General features: G+C 40.2%; 1 long non-coding RNA gene across 1 annotated transcript; it reads right to left on the bottom strand.

Moving 5' to 3' along the window:
• Window positions 1–251: 251 nt before the first annotated feature.
• On the bottom strand, window positions 252–1,042 carry LOC125296868. Its single transcript, XR_007193870.1, has 3 exons — window positions 928–1,042; window positions 678–820; window positions 252–398 (listed from the first exon to the last, which is right to left on the bottom strand). It is a non-coding gene; the product is annotated as an uncharacterized LOC125296868 (long non-coding RNA).
• Window positions 1,043–10,762: the final 9,720 nt, after the last annotated feature.

Genomic DNA, 10,762 nt, shown 5'->3' with positions numbered 1-10,762 from the left:
CCATATTTGTATACAAATAAACTGTGTGCATAAAAGCCTTAGATATTTTACTCCAACTCCCATGAGCCTATAGTTTTGGATAAAAATGTTGCTTAAAGTCAAATTGTTGTGCATGGCACTAACAAAGATCAGTGGATCAACAGAGAGCACACATACTGATGGAAGCAGGTGTCTGTGCTGTGCTTTTGCATACTGTGGATAAACAATACAAAAAGTGAATATGAACATATAAGGTAGCATCTCATACCACAATAGCGTATCTAGTAATCTTTTGCCCATCAGCCTCTGCTGTGACACTGGGATATTCTGAAGTATTATGGATTTCCCCATCTATGATGGTAATGAGGATCCTTTTGGCACCAGGTCTTGCTCCAGCAAAAGAATTAAATATATATTTCCTGTGTAAATAAGTATAGATTCATGATGTACACTTCAAATGATCATAATAGGCCTACTAACTATTATAAGTTCTTCATCAACAAACAAATCAATAATTAGTGCCTATGTCAAATTTATCAACTTCCAATACACTTTTTTTTTTACAGTTTTGATGAAAAACATTCTGTAAATTTGAAAAAGTAGAAAGCAGAAAAAAGTTTCAAAGTAAAGGTTTGTGGCAAATGTCTAGTGCAGCAGTTAACAGATTACGGTATCAGAAGTCCTTATTTCAGACTTACACAACTTTCCCAACACCGTATCCAGGGTTTGTGCCTCCTTGCCTCTGGATCATACTGTCCACCTGCTTTTCAAATCCTGTTCTATTGAACTGATTGAAGTTCACATGTATGGTCATATGGTCAGAGTACTGTGCAAAGGCAAACTGTGGGGAAAAAAATACTGCTTAATACATGTACATCTACACAGCTTATTCATAGTTTATTTAAAGCTACTGGACCAATAATATTGAATCAGGCACGAGTGACTTACTAAGGTGTCATATGGCAGGAGACTCCGGGTCACATTCTTTACAAATTCCTTCATGAGAATGAACTGGTCTGCTTTCACACTCGTAGATCCATCCAGAAGGAAGACAATATCTGCAGGCACTGAAGAGAAAATATTACAAATGAATTTGGTATGAGTAAATAGTTCTTATAGTTTGTTATTTGACCAAGAAACATTTACTTACAAGTTCCAATTATGGTGTGTATTTTTTTTGTGAATGTTTAACAGACTTTTCACTATAGCTGTGCTCTAAAGTCTACAACCTCTGGCAACAATTATATAATCACAACTTTTGGAATATAAAACAATACACGGCCTTAATGTGCACACGCAAACCTTTCATGTGTAGAATTTTTTTAAAAGTTTAGTTTCATGAGCTCACGTAAAACTCTCATGTGCTCACACGAAACCTTTATGTGCAGAATTTTCTTTTTTTTAAAGTTTAGTTTCATGTGCTCATGTGAAAGTTTCAGGTGCGCACATGAAAATATATTTTTTTTGCTCATGTCCCCTTAGGGGCTCTGTAGTTCTTGGATGTTCATTCAGCTGTTTTATTTTGTAGAAAAAAAATAAGACAAACCATGCACGGGAGTGCCTCAAATATTTTTCTCTAACGGATGAGCATTCTGGATTTGTGAAACCTAGCTAAAAAAAAAATACAAAAAATTTAGTCATTTAAGACAATTTTGCAGATCATGTAGAGCAGTGTTTCTCAAAGTGTGGTCCAGGGACCACTGGTGGTCCGCAAGCTATCCCAAGTGGTCTGCGAGCAGATGTGGTAAAATATAATATAAATGAGTCGTTTGCAATATTGAACCAACTTGTATGTAAATCCAAACAGTTCTGCAACATTGTCTATGTAAGATATGCCAGTTTAAATCATATGAATCCTCTGACACAATAAGCAAAGTGCAAAGACAATAAGCAAGGTGGTTCAGTGAGTAGGCCTATTGTGTAGGCTAATATACTGTTGAAGTAGGTCTGATCTTTTTTTTTTTTTTTTTTTTAAGTTAGGTGGTCCTTGAGTTTCTTTTTTATTGGTTAAGTGGTCCTTCGTCTGAAAAAGTTTGAGAAACACTGATGTAGAGGGAAACAAACAAACAAACACATAATTAGTATTTTTTTGCACCTTCTCTGGCTTTTTTTCACAGCTTGATTCTCTGAGGCATAGACTTCACTAATGTAGCAATCTTGATCAGATTCCAACTTGAATGGCAGTTGATAGATCAGCTTTGTGGGATGGAGCCTTATCATGCCCCATTTCTTCAGTTTCCACATTACATTTGATTGGAATTGAGATCCAGACTGTTTGCTAGCCATGCCATGGATTTGATATGTCTTTCCTGAAGAATGTTTTAACATTCTTTGCTCTATGGCAAGATAAAGAATCATTCTGGAAAATGACTACCTTATTACCAAACTAGAATGACAAGTGTCCAAATGTATACTTGTGCATTTACCCTAGAAATAATGACATGCAAGCCCATATCAGTGACTAAACTTTCTTGTTTTCTTTAGACGGCCATCTTTGTATTTTCCATTGGAACGGCACCAAACAAAAGTTCCAGCATAATTTCCTTGCCACAGAGCTTTGGGTGAAAAAGGGATATTCAGAAATGAATCACAATCATCCACAATTGCTTCTCTTGAGCAGTAATTTGAAAAATATAAAGATGGTGGGTAAACAAGTTTGGTTGCCTGTAAATACAGAGGTGAATAAAGTCAGAATGTCTTAAATAAGAAATATGTCTCAGATATTGCACATAGATTTATCTCTAATTCATTATAAAACAAATTATTAAATGAGCAATATTTTTACACAAATTGTAATCTCTTTATATTTATTGGAATTCATGAAATCTTTGTGCTATGGTTTTGTAAGATTATTTCTTGCATTCTGAGGCCCAGCATTTGTCTAGCTTGGGTTGTGGACAGATTTATGGTAAACAAGTTTGGTTGCCTTTAGTGAATAAAGTGTCCAGTCATTACATTTATTTTCCAGTTATGGTTTGGTAAGATTATTTCTTGCATTCAGCATTTGAGCTGACAGACTGCTAGTGTCCTCATTACACTTTGATATGTTTCTCTGCTAGTGAAAGAGAATTATTTTGAATAGAGTATCCCAATGTCAGTCAAATTTGCTGTAGTTAAGTAAATTCGTCTGCAAATTTCAACATACAGATATGATGGATGTATAAACTCTGTTACCTTGGTTTGGACAATTTCCAATCACCCCGGTTAGACAGATAAAGTTGTGAATATAGGGATGTCAGGTACACATTTCTAAACCTTAATATTTGTTAAAATATCTATCTACATCTATATCTGTGCATGATTTAGAGAATGGGACACAGATGAGCTCATCACATCTAAAGAGCAGAAACGAGCAAATGCATCTAACGAATGTAGTGAGCTGGCACTGTGTCAGCTGTGATGTATAAAAAGGCTTTCACACATCTCCCAGGAAGCAGCCACAGTACTCATCTAGTGCAGTAGCCGCACATGCCAGATGGAGGCTCTAGACCTTGTAGATTGAGCATTGAGTCAATAAGGCAATGTGATGGCCAATGAAATAATGTGACAAGCCAATTAGATAAGTGCACATCTTATTTCCTAGCACAGGTCATTAAAACACCAGTTCACATGCAAGTTAGTCTAATAAATGGGTTTAGGCCATTGACATAGATGCATCTTGACACACATGTTGCTTGTTCACTTGTGTTTGAGGTCGTTTCTTAATAGAAGATTTATAAAGGTAGGCTACTTTAATACAGTAACTATACATGTACTTCATTATCCACCACTTTGAGAGTGAACTTCAGGCAAAGAAAATGTCCTTGCTTTAAGCCTTGCAATAGCCTAACCTATGTATGGTGCTACCCACTGCATGACAGGCCTATAAATATTTGCCTAGTGTCTCTGGTATCTTATTTCACAAATTGTTTCAGTAATTTAGACATACTTGGAAAAGGCAGTTAGATAGTGTTGGATATTAATATTCTTTTATATCAACTAGTAGTTCTAGCCAATTATGCAGGGGAAATACCGATTCATAACATCTGACTAAATTCATCTTATAAGGGGTCTGGGGAACACTGTGTGGGCAGGTGACTTTCCAAGCCTATGGAGTTTTGATATTATTCAAACAAAGGTTAATCGGAATGATAAATAGTTATTAATCGGTTATCTAAAATTGAAAATGACGTTTTCACTCCGGAACAATTGGTTTTGCTCCCGTTTTCAGTTACGTCCTTCCAAAAACTGTGTTTGTTTCCGGTTTTCATTTTCATTCTTTGAAATTCCGTTTCTAATCCCTGCTAAAGATATTTGGCCTAGTGGGGGTTGAAGTAAAAACTTCCAAAGTAGTAAATAATTGAATTAGATATCCATACCCAGTACTTTGTTACTGTCCACCAGTGTGTGTGTTTGCATGTTTATTAGTGTGGTGGTAGATTAATAATTACATTCTTGTTATGTACATTTTAAATTGTTGTATTATAATAAATAAATAGAATGTAAGTAAAGACTGTATAGTGATTACACAGAGAAAGAAATTCACATATTAAGACCCACACCATCCAAAACGCCAGATACATCTCCGATTTGCCTCCCACCTCATGTAATGTAGTGTAGAGAACAAAACATATTCAATGAAATCTGTAGAATTTGAATAATGTCCATGGTCCCCCTCCTGAAACCCCATGCCACCCCTTCGCTACCCCAGGAAAAAAAATCTCTAGATCCGCCCCTGCTGATTGATTTAATAGTTGACCACTAAATGATTAATCAAGTTTATTGGATGCTTAGACAAAGGTTGGACCGGTCCCTAAACGGGTCAGTTTAACAATCCCATTTCTTACATTGTATATGCACTCTGCACATGCTACATATACAGATCAGCACAATGTGATATGGTGAACGTGTACACACTCTTACCTTGTACCACCTGTGTAGACGTAGAACAACCTGTAGAGGCCGGGCACTGCAGAGGCGGGCACTGCAGAGGCTGTAGAGGAGGGCACTGCAGAGGAGGGCACTGCAGAGGCTGTAGAGGCGGGCACTGCAGAGGCCGGCACTGCAGAGGCTGTAGAGGCTGCAGAGGAGGGCACTGTAGAGGAGGGCACTGCAGAGGCTGTAGAGGAGGGCACTGCAGAGGCTGGCACTGTAAAGGCTGGCACTGTAGAGGAGGGCACTGTAGAGACTGTAGAGGAGGGCACTGTAGAGGCTGGCACTGTAGAGGGCTGGCACTGTAGAGGATGTAGAGGAGGGCACTGTAGAGGAGGGCACTGTAGAGTCTGCAGAGGTGGGCACTGTAGAGGATGTAGAGGAGGGCACTGCAGAGGAGGGCACTGTAGAGGCTGTAGAGGAGGGCACTGTAGAGGAGGGCACTGCAGAGGAGCGCAATGTAGAGGATGTAGAGGCTGGCACTGTAGAGGCTGTAGAGGCGGGCACTGTAGAGGCTGTAGAGGAGGGCACTGTAGAGGCTGTAGAGGAGGGCACTGCAGAGGAGGGCACTGTAGAGGCTGTAGAGGAGGGCACTGTAGAGGAGGGCACTGCAGAGGAGGGCACTTTAGAGGTTGTAGAGGGGGGCACTGCAGAGGAGGGCACTGCAGAGGCTGTAGAGGAGGGCACTTTAGAGGCTGTAGAGGAGGGCACTGTAGAGGAGGACACTGTAGAGGATGTAGAGGAGGGCACTGTAGAGGAGGGCACTGCAGAGGCTGTAGAGGATTGCACTGCAGAGGAGGGCACTGTAGAGGAGGGCACTGTAGAGGCTGTAGAGGAGGGCACTTTAGAGGCTATAGAGGAGGGCACTGTAGAGGAGGGCACTGTAGAGGATGTAGAGGAGGGCACTGTAGAGGCTGTAGAGGAGGGCACTGTAGAGGAGGGCACTGCAGAGGAGGGCACTGTAGAGGCTGGCACTGCAGAGGCTGTAGAGGAGGGCACTGTAGAGGAGGGCACTGTAGAGGCTGTAGAGGTGGGCACTGTAGAGGAGGGCACTGCAGAGGCTGTAGAGGAGGGCACTGTAGAGAAGGGCACTGTAGAGGCTGTAGAGGTGGGCACTGTAGAGGAGGGCACTGTAGAGGCTGTAGAGGTGGGCACTGTAGAGGATGTAAAGGAGGGCACTGTAGAGGAGGGCCTTTTAAAGCAGGGGTGCCCTTCAAGTAGAGGATGGCACAGTAGACAAAGATGGTGGATGTTACATTTAGTCCTTTGGCAAACCTTTTTACCCACATCAACTTACAGCAACTGTACAAGTGCGTAAACCTTGAGATATTATGTATTCTAATGGATACGAAGATATGAATTAAGCCAATTCTAAAAGTACAAACACTTCAAAAATGGTTCTGGTATAAATCAGCAAAGGTTGAAGCATTTAAAAACAAATTGAAGTATTTTTCAGTCGGACATCTATCTAATAGAAAATATCCTCAGTAATGGGGAAGCCTCACCAATAGGAAAGCAAAATTCAAATGTATAATTCAAATGGCTAAGATGTTTTGACTAAAACTTGACTAACAAAAATGATATTTGAATGACTAAATATGACAAAGACTAAAAAGGACATTGTGTCACAAGACTAAGACTAATACTAAATTAAAAATAGGTGACAAAATTAACACTACTTTTTTGAGAGCATGGTATATGTCACCGAATTGGAGTAATTCGCCTTATTCACCCGGAGGCCAGAGCGAGGCAACAGGGTACACTTGTAATTACACCTCAGTCCAGCAGATGGTGCTAATGCACTCCGTTTGCAAACTGCCAAAAAAACTCACTGAAGAAGAACAGGTCAGTGAACCCTTCTTTTTCGGTGAGCTTTTTTTTTTGGCAGTTTGCAAACGGAGTGCATTACCACCACCTGCAGGACTGAGGTGTAATGGCAAGTGTACCCTTTAGCCTCGTTCTGGCCGCCAGGTGAATAAGGCGAATAAGGATGCCTGTGACCAGGCAGCTATAACTTTTTTTATATATATATTTTTGGGGGCTTTTATGCTTTTATTGCGGATAGGATAGTGGAGAATGACAGGAAGTGAATGGGAGAGCGAGTCTGGGTGGGATCTGGAAAGGACCACGGGGCGGGAATCTAACCCGGGTCGCCGGCGTACGGTGCAGGTGCTCCAGCCAGCCAGTTGCGCCACAGCTGGGGCCTGGCTATAACCTTTTTTTTAAATTAAGGCAGTAGGCAGTGGAAACAATCAATGAGGCAAGGGACTCAAAATCTTTGTTATAGATGTATTATAAAATGAATAAATAACAATTGTCAATTGACCATTTACTTGCTTGGCCAGGTGGGGGCACAAGGCATGGCAGGCCCATTGGGCGTCATTATAATCATATTATATACACCCGAAAAATGTATGACCATTCATTTTAAGCAAAGAACATTACATCTGCTACACTTCCTGGTTGGCCAGATGGTGGTGCTATGTTAGCCATGGAAATTACACATGTGAATATCATCACAATGATGATATTCAATATTTTGTAAAGTTTCAGATCAATCAGTTAAGGTATTGCCCATTTCTGGCACATTTCCTGCTTGGCCAGGTGGTGGCGCCAGGAAAGCAGGCCGATTGGGTGTCTATATATCATCATAATCATAATATCTATTAACCTGAGAAGTTTCAGGGTGTTCATTCAGATTACTTTCTGCTACTTTACATTTTACTGTGATGGTAGTCAGTAGGTGGCGCTACACTACAATTACATAGGCTACGAAGATGCATCTGAAAGTGACCAATTTACCACAAACATTTTGTGATCTATTGCGCAACGGTTGAGAAGTGATCCTAAAAAGTTGTTTTCATGTTACTGGATGTGGGGTGGTGGGGAAGGGGGGGCATTAATAAGTGTCCATTTCATTATAATATTCAGATTTATCATAAATAATTGAACACACACATGTATTTTAAGTTCCGCTTATTTAGTTCCGCTTAATTAGTTACTTTAAGATTTGTAACTGAGTAACTCATTTAGTTACTTTACAATAAACATGCAGATAATTATGCCTGCATATAGTTTCCTTTAAGTGTAAGAGACAGAGGAGGAAACCAATTTGGAATTTTTCCGGTCAGCTAGTTTCCTCCAATTGATCAACCCAAATGCCTACCCACTGGAGTGCAACCTGGGAGACATAAACCTCATGCAGATTGATGCCATCTCGGTCCCATACACAAAGCTCTTTGTTGGGTCCTGCACCGCTACTCCCAGTGCTGACCTAAACAATGCTCTGTCCTACACCATCATTAGAGCGATGGTTCGGAGTAATTTCACCCTAGGGTCCTTTGCACCATGACCCCGAGCCAAACACTCTCCCAGAACCTGTTTTCCCTTGGTCGAACCCTGGTCGAGTAGCGCTGTCAGAAACTAATGACGTTCTGCAGTCGTAATGGAACCAACTTTTATCTTGTAAATTACCCCACTAATAATGCCCTGAATGGTATGAAACTTCTACAGTAGTACAACTATGACCTTTAGTCCAATAACTAGGCATTAGAAAGTTTGTAAGTGCACCAGGAGTTTAGTAAAATAATACTGGCCTGATGGCTTCTACTCTCGGCTACCACCGCTATTGCTGCATCGACGTCACTTCCGTGATGGGTCGCTCGACACACAGTCCCGACACACGTCTCGAGCTTGCGAAACACTAGTGCTTCGAAACACCGCTTCGGAGCCTATCTTGAAATGAGGTTGTCACATGACCTATTGAAACGAAGCTTCGTTACCTCACTGACACATCATGCAGGTCTCAAAACACAGCACAGACTCACCCAAATAAGTAAACTGTTAATGCATTAAACAATTATATACATAATGTCTAACATAAGTCTGTGTATCCCCCATCCTCATGCTCTGGCCAGTATCAGGCTCTTACGGGCACATCTGTTCCACATGAATGTAACTTTAGCCAGTATGCTAGGCTATATGTAGCCTACATTAGTAGCCTAAACAACGTCAAGAATAGTGCCTATGAAGGAGCTTTTAGCTCGGGTTGACTGCACGCTCGACTCCCGATCCGGGATAGTAGCCTACTGTTCGCGGGTTCAAGTCCGACGCGTGTAGGCAGATACTAAAGTTCATATTTTTAAACGTACATTTTCCAAAGCTGGTGATGTCTTCAGTAAAAAGAGCCGATTAAGCGCCAGCACAGCAGAACAAATCATATTCTGAAATAAAAACATTTGTATTTGAGTATTCGTGCTTTGAGTATTTCTGCAAATTCATGCATGTCTGTAATGTTGGTGTAGGGATTTTTATTGACAACCAGATGGCATTGTGGAGTAGTGTGTCAAAAGCTTTGAAGCATCAAACCAGTTTGGCTGTAGAAGCGCCACTGTTTCAAAAGCCTCGCTCGGCACGTCCCTAGTCACTTCCGTGATTTTGGAAAAGCCCGTCCAGACAGGACTCTGACCGAACAAAACAGAGAGACAATCTGACAAAGAGAGGGTAGAAATACACAGACCAATTAACAGAAAGACAGATGACTGGACCAGACTAACAAGACAATAACAGGGAACAGGTGTGCGCAGAAACGGAGGGAAACTGACGAGACAGGAAGTGCAGACCATATAAGGGAATGGGTGGAGACAAAGACACATGACAGCAGACAGGTAGGACCATAGACAGGGCAAAACCCAAAACGATCTGATTAAGGTCACTACCAAACTTTTCTTAATTGATTCTATAGTACTTTTTCGCGTAGAATCCATTTCTGCTTGGGACATTTTTATATCACGCATAGTTAATGAGATAATTTGCATATTTGAATACATTAGTGAATATACATGCATAATAAAGAAATGTATTGATAATATGGCTGTGAATAGATAAGTTAATGACTTTATGGCAAAATAGTATTCAAATTGTATCAAATATAACAAATGATCATACAAAAGTATGTTTTTAGATAGGATATTGCAGTTACATTATGCAAATTAGATTTTTTTAACCGTTTTTGTTCATGTCCCACTTCACCTTTACAAGAACATCATTTTTGAATGTTTTTACTTAATTAGTGCAAATATACACTCTTTGCATTATTTTGTGAGAGCTAAATTGCATATAGGCATCATTTTGTTGGCTAATTTGCATGCAAGAATGGGTCTGTGAAGAAATATTCATATTGTTACAAATATGGTTTTCATGCTGTGTTGTAACTGATCTTCCCCTCCAGTTGTCCACTTAATTTAGTAATAGTAAAACACTTAGTAAATAGTATACAGTAATAGTAAATATCCATTTTTTTATATCACGCATAGTTATAATGAGCTATTTTGCATATTTTGACTAATTAGCAGAAATAAAGGGTATCGATTGTCCCACTTATGTTTGGGTGACATTTTATGATTAGTTAAAGAATATTCTATTTCTTTCAGGTGTAAAGTTATCTGCAGTGTAAATTCTGGTCATGTTTATATTAGTAAATTTACATAAATAATGCATATGTAACAAAAATGCCAATGCAGACTCATAGTAAACACATAGCAAGCTCTTGCAACCCATTTCAGTGATCAAATGTTTAATGTCCTCCGGCAGATCTTTCATCAGATAAGCTTCCATATCCTTCACTTTCCTTTCGATCAATTCAGAACATCCTCAGTAACATTATGGGCTCTAATACTATCAAAAGCTCGGCGCAAAGTGTGTTGTTATCAAGACGCAAAGCTTATTCTGATTGTACAATCGAGTTTTTCACCATGCGTCTCTTTTATTGAACAATGCGCTCAGGGGTGTGCCAATTAACTAAGGTGTGGCCTCGAGGCGCATATGGAGCACAGCTGAAGACGCACTGTCACTAGATGTAAGCAGTAACTCC

This window comes from Alosa alosa, chromosome 6 (genome assembly GCF_017589495.1).
Source record: "Alosa alosa isolate M-15738 ecotype Scorff River chromosome 6, AALO_Geno_1.1, whole genome shotgun sequence".
In the NCBI taxonomy this organism is placed as follows: Eukaryota; Metazoa; Chordata; class Actinopteri; order Clupeiformes; family Clupeidae; genus Alosa; species Alosa alosa.
This window is presented reverse-complemented; position numbering and strand designations above follow the sequence as displayed.